General features: G+C 29.4%; 1 long non-coding RNA gene across 1 annotated transcript; it reads left to right on the top strand.

The window, feature by feature from the left end:
* The first annotated feature begins 5,026 nt into the window (after nt 1–5,026).
* LOC126736902 (uncharacterized) lies at nt 5,027–7,875 on the top strand. Its single transcript, XR_007660820.1, has 2 exons — nt 5,027–7,588; nt 7,660–7,875. It is a non-coding gene; the product is annotated as an uncharacterized LOC126736902 (long non-coding RNA).
* The last annotated feature ends 1,036 nt before the right edge of the window (nt 7,876–8,911 follow it).

The following is an 8,911-nucleotide window of genomic DNA, read 5'->3' as shown; positions in this document are numbered from 1 at the left end:
CACGTTTGTTATAAAAAGTTTTCAACTCGTGTGAAATATTATATGGTTCTGGCCACCCATGAAAACAATAACCATAAACAATATTTAAAATGGCGTTTTTTTAGTTAATAACCCAAATTTTTTTGTAATTAATCGGAAAATTTTCATCGAAGTAAAAAATATTATATAAAAACGAGAATAGTCATGGTCTTTTCCTATTCGTACGTTTAAAGGTTAACGTGATAAAGCGTCGACAATATTTTATGTTGATTTAATGTATTTAATTTCAAAGCTATAAATACTTAAAATGATGCTCCATCTCTAAAGTCCGCATAATAAACTCCTGGACAAAATTATCGCACCACTAATTATTTTGTCAAGAAAATTTAAATAAAAATAAATATCAGTTAAAACAGTTATAATATCTTTTCTCGTATAAAAAGCAGAACTGGACAAAAACTATTTTGTTTATGCTTTATCATGGAACATGCTGCTCGTTAGGAGTGAGAATACATCCGCAGGAAAGTTTTCATAATTTGATGAGATTTGATTGAGAAACAACGAGGAATGCTGCGAAGACTTCAAGCGGTCATTGCAGGTAGAGGTGGCAATACACGTTATTAAGAATTCATTATGGGTCTATTGTTTTATTTTTGTATCAAAATTGAAGTTAGTGAAAATCGATTAGTCGAAAATCGATGCTTTTCCTTGTATTGAATTTAGTTACTTAAATCTCGTTTTGTTAAATAGAATATAATTGTTTTTGTTAATTAATAATGCATAGTTAACAATGCTTATAAGTTTGCTTATTTTTTTTATCTTTATTAAAAAAAAATCTCTAAAAATCAAGTGGTGCGATAATTTTGTCCAGGAGTTTATATAAGTATGCATTTTTTGCTACCAAAAATATTTACCAATGCTTTATTGTCACAAAATAATGTAAAAAATCTACCATTACGGTAATCATTAAATTTTCTTAAATAAAAAATTGTAGAGTCTCCGAAAACTAAGCAATAGCCCGGTTGTCACCAGAGACGTAACTATGGGAATTAACATCCCCTAATGCCTATGAACCTTTGCTACAAGCCAAAGTTACGAGTAAATTAGAATTATAGTGTACAAGCAACTTTGGGGAAGCTAATTTTAATTTTTCCAAAAGCTTTATTTTCTCTCTCGAATTCCATCAAATTCCCTTTTTAAGTAATTTAAGTAATTTATCCCTTTTTAAATAATTTATAATACTTTTTAAGTAATAAGCAATTTACTACTTAAATTAAAAATACATTTTCCGTAAAAATTTATTAAGCCAAAAAAGATTTTAGATTTGTTACATCACCAGGAATTGGGGTCTCTAAAATAGCTATAACCTTATCCTTTGAAGTGGTTAAACCATTTTTATTTATCGTATACCCCAAAAAATTTACGTAAATTTACCTCTTTTTGAAAAAAAAGTACATCTCGTAAGCCGCAATTATATAATTTTTCAAAAACATTATAGAGATTTTTAATATGGTGTTCTCCATCTTCACCCGTTATTAAAATATCGTCCAAAAGAATCGCCAGCAATACGAATACCAGCAAAAATATTTTCTATGATTCTTTGGAAAATTTCTGGGGGGGTTGAAGCTATCCCATAGCGTAATCTATTGATTTTAAACAACCCTTTATACGTATTTAGAACTTTTAAGTCCTTACTTTCATCTGACAATTCTATCTGCGCATTGACTTATGATAAATCTATTTTACTAAAGGAAACTCCATTTCTCAATTTAGCAAATAAAAATTCTCAATTTCAGGAATTGGATATATATCAATATTTAAGATTACGATTCAAAGTTATTTTATAATCTCCGCAAAACATTTTTTTTTAAAACAGGAAAGATTGGGGTGGCTTAATCATTATATTCCACCGGAGTAAAATGCCAAGTTTTACTAGATTTTTGAGCTCAATTTATTTTCTCCCTTAATGCAAGTATCAAATTTCAAGATTTACAAAATTTAGGAGTAGTCATTTCAGTCATTTCTTTTCAATGCACTGAAGCTTAACTATTGTTAAATTTTTCCAAACCAGGTTTAAATACTTCAGGAAACTTTTTTTATAAATAGTTTTTTATTAAGTCTTCATCTCCAAGAGAAATGCATGTAGGTCATTTAGTTAAATGTATTATGCATTTCGGCTGTGTAAACAGCCATCATCAGATACTAAAATAAAATACAGGTAATTCAAGACAATTTTAGAAAGGAGCTGATTCGCTATAACAATACAGGTTTAGAACTTACCAGAACATTACAAAAAAAACATAGAGGGTGTTCATTTGAAAACTTCCCACTACGGATTTATCAAAAACCACTATTTAAAAAAAAACGCCGAAATACGTTAAAAGGTTTGTCAAGGGGGACAACTTTCTAACCTAAAATTACTTCCTCCCTTTCACCCTCTGCCCCCAGGGTCATCCCCTTAAAAATTTTAAATGGCAACGGGTATCAAATAATAGCTTGTTTAAAAGGTTTTTCGAACTCTTTTATTTTGACGTTTGATTTTTTTAAATCGGTCGATTCGTTTTCGAGAAAATTAGAAAAATCTTTGTTTATCTTAATTTGTTCAGATAGAAAACAAAAACATGAAAATATCAGTTTTTATTTCAATAAGTGTTCAAAATGTTGCCCGTTAGGGTTTGCCAAATCTACAATTCGTTTATAATTTAAAACGGAAACTACCAACATAAACAGCAATTCCGAAGATTAGTGTGGAAAAAACTAAATAACAACCTGAATTTTTTTCCTTTTCTTTTCATCAACACAGATATCCTGGGCGCACTGTATTTATTGTTATACCTGCTTAGTTATTTATAGTTGCTAAGGAAAATAAAGAATTTATTTTGCCGTCAGTTACATTTGTGACAGTCTTGGAATAGTGAAAATTTATTTGTTGAATTGAAGATTTTACTTCCAAAATGGTTTACACACTAGCCGAAAGAGTGGGAATTATTCTAATTTATGGTGCCCAAAATCTTTTTTTTTTCCAAATGATTTTGGGCTTGAATTTTGGGCTTGATTTTGGACTTGAAATAAGATTCAGAATAAAATGAACAAAACACAATATCACAGGTACATTCTTGACCTAAATAATTACTTTCTTAAATGACAATTCTACCATATAAGAAATATATTTTCTTTTTTTAGGTCCCTTGTTTTAAAACTTGTAATGGATCTACTCCTAACATTATCCGGCAATAGTCGCTCTTTGCTACTAACATAATGGAGCTTAGCGCATATCACTGGTGATACTTATACTTGTCATTGCATACGGTCAAATGCTTTAATAAAATAACTGCAAATGAAAGAATAAACATGGTGCGAAATTTGAATTTGATGAAAAGTTGGAAACTTAGAACATTGAAAGACTAAAATTAGTAAACAACAACTTTGTTTGAGTTCAACATGGGGACAATGGCAAGAAGGTTGTTTTGTTTACAAACATAATCATCGATTCTCTGTTATCAAGATTTCACACATTCTGAAAAAAGGAACTTTTCAGCTATTTATAAAGGCATATAATAATGTTAATTTAACTGATTGGTGTTATATTTAGGATTAAAAAGAAAAAGTAGAAATATATATATCTTCTTTTAAGCGCAAAAATAACATCTTCAAAGCAAAAAATATATTAACATTCTTTTTCTAAAACCGCTTCTAAAAAATTTGGAATGGCAACACCGCAAGCAAAAACTGATGTTATTTTAAGAAACGAATTTGTGGTTATTTATATTCGGCATTTGTGAAGTTTTGTGTTTTTTTTTACTTTTAGTTGAAAAAGGAGTAAGGTGCCATTCGAGTGTTTTTGTGAACTGTTACGATGGTAACAACTTGTACCGTTTGTGCCGCACCATAGGAAAAATGTGAATCAAGCCAATATTTTCACAAGTAAATATTGATACTGTCATAACATCATGATACTGTCACCCTAAACGTAGAATAATAAAAACTTATTAAGAAATCTATAATAATTATAAAATATTTCAGTTCCATAAAAATGCTTTTAATTAGATAGGTACCTTTACTCTAACAAATTTTTTATTAACAAATATTTTAACAAATATTTAATTAAACATTAAAAAAACGTATAAAGAGTTCATAAACGGTAATATTGTTAATAATTTAAAGCATAATCTATTATTAAATATTTATCATGTAAATATTTTTAGACGGCGTCACTGGTAACGATTTCTTGATCAGTGGAATCAACAATAGGATCAAGCGGCGTTGCGATGTTATAGGGACGTTATCTGAATTCATTTAACTTTGAATATTGACTTCTTTAGAGAGTATCTTATCAAATTTTCTTAAAGAAAATATTTCATATTTTATTTCATATTTATGGGGACCAGTAGTATTGTTTTGTGCCTGTCAAAATAAGTGATGTAATATTAGTTTTTATGATATTATGTGATTTTTTGCGATTTGTACATAAGCACTTGGCATCATTGCATCAGAGATGTTGCAAGCAAACAAACTGCCCATAGTTCCACGGCAATGCTAATTCTAGCCTTTCAATTTTCTAAGGTTAGAATGACCAAACTGCTTATTTAACAGGCTTAATTTCTCTTTGTCCAGTGGCTCATCACCTACCTTAATTACCAGAAGATGAAAGTGTCTTAAAAACCTCAACGTTTTATTGCAAAGTTCATATAGTTCGTAATAATGTAACCGTTGAAGAGCAAGTTTGTAAAAATGCGTTTATTTCTCTACATTGTTTAACACGACGTAGAATGGCAACCATACGAAAGAGTTTTCAGTGTACTGGAAGTGCACTTATAGATAAACGCGAGAGTCGGCGTTAGATAAAAAACAAAAAACAAAAAAATTTGGAAAATATATTAGTTTTAACATAATGTTTAATAGAGAATCATTTCGTAAGTTGCAAAGATATAGCGTATCCTAAATACCTGTACCAATTATTAACTTAAAATTCGTTTTCTGGTAAAAGTGGAAAAACTGACAACACGTTTTTCTCTTGTGGTCGTAATATACTATATCAATATTGTTATAAAAATCTAAATATAAGTTTTTGTACTGTTTTGCTGTTATTTTGTAGTTTAAGTTTATTTAGGCTGGTACTTTATTTAATTGCGTTCGTTACGTACATACGTAGGTTACGTTCATTTTTAATATTTTAATATTTTAATCTATAGTGTCTGGTTTTTAAGTAGTTCATCTTGTTTGAGGGTCCGATGTGGGCCTCAATTTATGTTATATTATTTTATATACCTGTATTTTATATTTTCTAGAATTTGCAAACTTGCTTGTTTCGATTGTCAGTATTCTCTTGAAATTATTATTGGTCATCGGCAAAAAACAATGAAGAAAATTCTAAACATTTCTAAATTGTTCCATGGGTCTTTAAAAGGGAATGTGTGTAAACTAACGTCGGATCCAAGGTTTGTAGATTACACAGGTTGCCTGGTAACTTTTTGGGTGAAGCGACGTGAGAGGGGACGACGCGTCATCAGCATACGTTAAAATACAAATATGCCCAGCCAATCAGAGAAATTGAGAGTGGAGCAGCACTGCTGATCCTTTCGTGAAAGTTCGTACGTCAAATTTCGTTGCCGATTAGCTACGGAAATTGAAAATCAAGGCATTGGTTTTGTTTAACTTAACCTATATTGCAGATTTTATTTGCTTTGCTTGCTTCCTAATAATTGATTTAATTATCAACAATTATATCAACTTTGCAACTATTTGAGTGAAAATTCACAGCGTATGTTGAGTGTTTACTCCATTATCTATACAATCCATATCTGTGCTGGTTTTGGGCTCAAAAACAAACAATTTAGTGTTGGAGTTTCATTACCTTTCAATAAACTTGCCAGTGTTTCTTAGTGCATAATTTCCTTCCACTTAAACCAATATTTGCACTTATCTGTTGCTGTCTGTTAGACAATTATGGCATCACTAAGGTAAGATACATATAATTTTTTTAGTTCTAATTTGAATAATTATTTATTTTGCAGTCAACAAAATGCAATCTGTGAAGTTTGTGATAAGGAATTTTCAAGCACATCTACCAGAAACAGGCATTGGAAAAAGTTTCACCCTGAATTTGTTGGGAAGGAACAAATAAAACACATTATATGTCCAATGTGTACTAATGATATCCAGATATTTTCATATTTTAACTGTTTAAACAAACATTTGCTTGATATTCACCATATAACTGTAAAAGAATCAATTTTAAATTTTAGGAATTTTGAAGAATTCATATCTTGGAGGGCACAAGATAATAGGAAAGTAGATTATGTTTGTCAGACCCGAAACAAGTTTAAAAATGGGGAAGAACACATATTTTACAATTGCAACAGGAGCGATATCAGAGATTGTACAAAGTCTTAGTTATCATTATCAAACATACATAAGTATGTTTTGTTGTGTTTACTTTTAGGATTTAATAGCGCATGCAAAGTGAGAAGTTTGGGGGAAGCATTCGCATTTAAGGAACATGTCAACAAGATCAAACTCAAATAGCTATCAGCATAAAATTGTAATAGAAGCCCATAACAAAGCCAAAAAAATGAATGGTAAGGTAGAATTTTTAGAATTTGGAAAATTTAAAATACAAAGTGTTTCGGTGAGTGGTAAGTTCTATATTGTGTCTTGTCATGAACTATGTGATGAGCAATGTCGCACTGGATACTGTAACATCTGTAAAATATCTTTTCATAAATACAGATGTGAGTGTCCAGAAAATTCTGTCAAAACAGTACTTTGTAAACATATACATGCTGTAGACATTTTTGAGCAGAGGAGCGAGTTTGTTGTAAGTTCCCCAACTGTGAGTGAAGAGGAAGAGGATAATGTTTTGTTTGTTGATCAACCCACAACTAGCCAAATCAATTATCAGGAGGATGTAAACCATTTTATTCAGGAGAGTTCAAAAATGAAAGTCAATAGTTCTGCAATGGACTTTGAAGAAAATCGAGAAGTAGTTTAAGTAAAATATAAGTTACATTTTTATTACATCGTTTATACTTATTTTAAGATTGCATTGTAAGAAATTTGTAGCTATGGTAGAAGTTTAGATAAAAATGTATTTGCCAGATTTATGGCTGTAATCAACAAATTTAAAAATAAAGAGGTGGAGGAAGAAAATTCTCAGGGCATTGAAAAGAAAAAAAAATGAAAAACAAATATATTATCCAAATAAAAAATAAGCTAGATTTCTTTGTGTATTTAATGGCTAGATAATATTTGAATTGTAGCTATTTTTTATGTTTGTATAGCTGTGAAGTTAACAAAAATAGGATGTGGTATTTTATATGGTATTTTGTGTTATAATCAGTATAATATAACTAAGTATATTTTTTGTAAGGTTTTGGTGCAGGTTTCAAATTGTAAAAACAAATTTTAAGACGTCATAGGTGTTGGTTTCTGTATAACTATTTTTATATCTTTTATTTTAAGACTAAAATGTTAGCTTATTTTGTATGTTAATATTTAACTAATCATTTTCTATTACATTTTGTTTGCTATGTTTTTAATATTTTTTAGGGTGCAGAAAAGCTAATTGGATTAACTTGAAATTGACATGGAATGAGGGGGAAGATCTTAGGTGAGTATGTATTTATTAATTAAAATGTATAAAGAACAGTAATTTTTTTTCATGTTACTATTGAATGGAAGTTTGAATGGTTTGGGCTGTATATACATGACCAGCAGAGATGTCAAATAAGCTAAAGAAGTGTGAGTCTACATACTATATACCAGATTAATACATTTAGCCTCTTTGCATTTAATTTTGAGGTTGTTGATATTAAAAATACCATAAATTATTATATTTAAATAACAAATAAATTTATAGATTTTTTATTATTTGAAATAAACAAAGTTAAAATATAATTTCTACGTTTTTTTTTGTTTTCTGTTCTTATACTTTGACTTTTTAGTCATATTTCCTCTTTATCCAGCTTTTCCAACCATATATATACTTTATACCAACCACTATCCACCTATTACCCAATTAATTTATCAGCTCTACACACCAATTCAATTTCGTATCACCCCATTTTTAATATTTAACTAACAATAATAATTAAATAATTCATACATTGCGCTTACACGTACCGCTATACCAAATGATTAACAAATTTCGTCAATAAAAGAGATAATTTGCTATAAAAACCAAATTTGGCAAGTATTCATAAAATATTTTTAAAATAATAATTGATCACACGCTGTAAATATTTAAAAAAATCAATAATCCATTTACTAATAATAGCTAAAATATCTTCTTATTAAATGTTTTTAATGCATATTGCACTTTTCTTCATCTAAAATATATACGCATCATAAAAATCTAATTAGATATGAAAAGAAAAACTCTACATACATTGAAAATTTCCTATTTTGAATTTGGCGGTTCGCATACCACGCCCTCGCGGATGCTGAAGCGCTCTCATTGGCTGGGCACATTTGTATTTTAACGTATTCTCGCGTCATCCGGGGTGCCGTATTCTGTCAAACCGCTTTGTTCACATGTGTTTTAAAGTTTGCGTGGTTTCCTTTTTGCGTTTGTGGTGATTTTCTTGGACTATATTCGTTGAAAACTATTTATATTTGTTAGTGCAAAGAACTTAAAGACTAAAAGCGTCCCAAAAGACATATTGTGCTGAAATGCTTGAAATGACAAATTACAATCGACAAACATTTATTTAAACTTAAATTTGTCATGTAATATGTACTTATTAACTCCATTGAAAAAACAAAGTATTATTTATCATATTGTAGGTATAGGTATAGGGTTTTTTTGTAAATCATCTAGGGAATACAGAAGCATCCAAGTTAGTTATGTTTTATTGTATCGTATTTTCAAAGTGATGTGCATGGATTTTCTTATACATATGTATTTTATTTTATGCATTCAAAATAAAAGCAA

Source organism: Anthonomus grandis, chromosome 5 (genome assembly GCF_022605725.1).
Source record: "Anthonomus grandis grandis chromosome 5, icAntGran1.3, whole genome shotgun sequence".
Lineage (NCBI taxonomy): Eukaryota > Metazoa > Arthropoda > Insecta > Coleoptera > Curculionidae > Anthonomus > Anthonomus grandis.
Note: the sequence above shows the minus strand (reverse complement) of the source record. Positions and strands in the feature narration are given on the sequence as shown.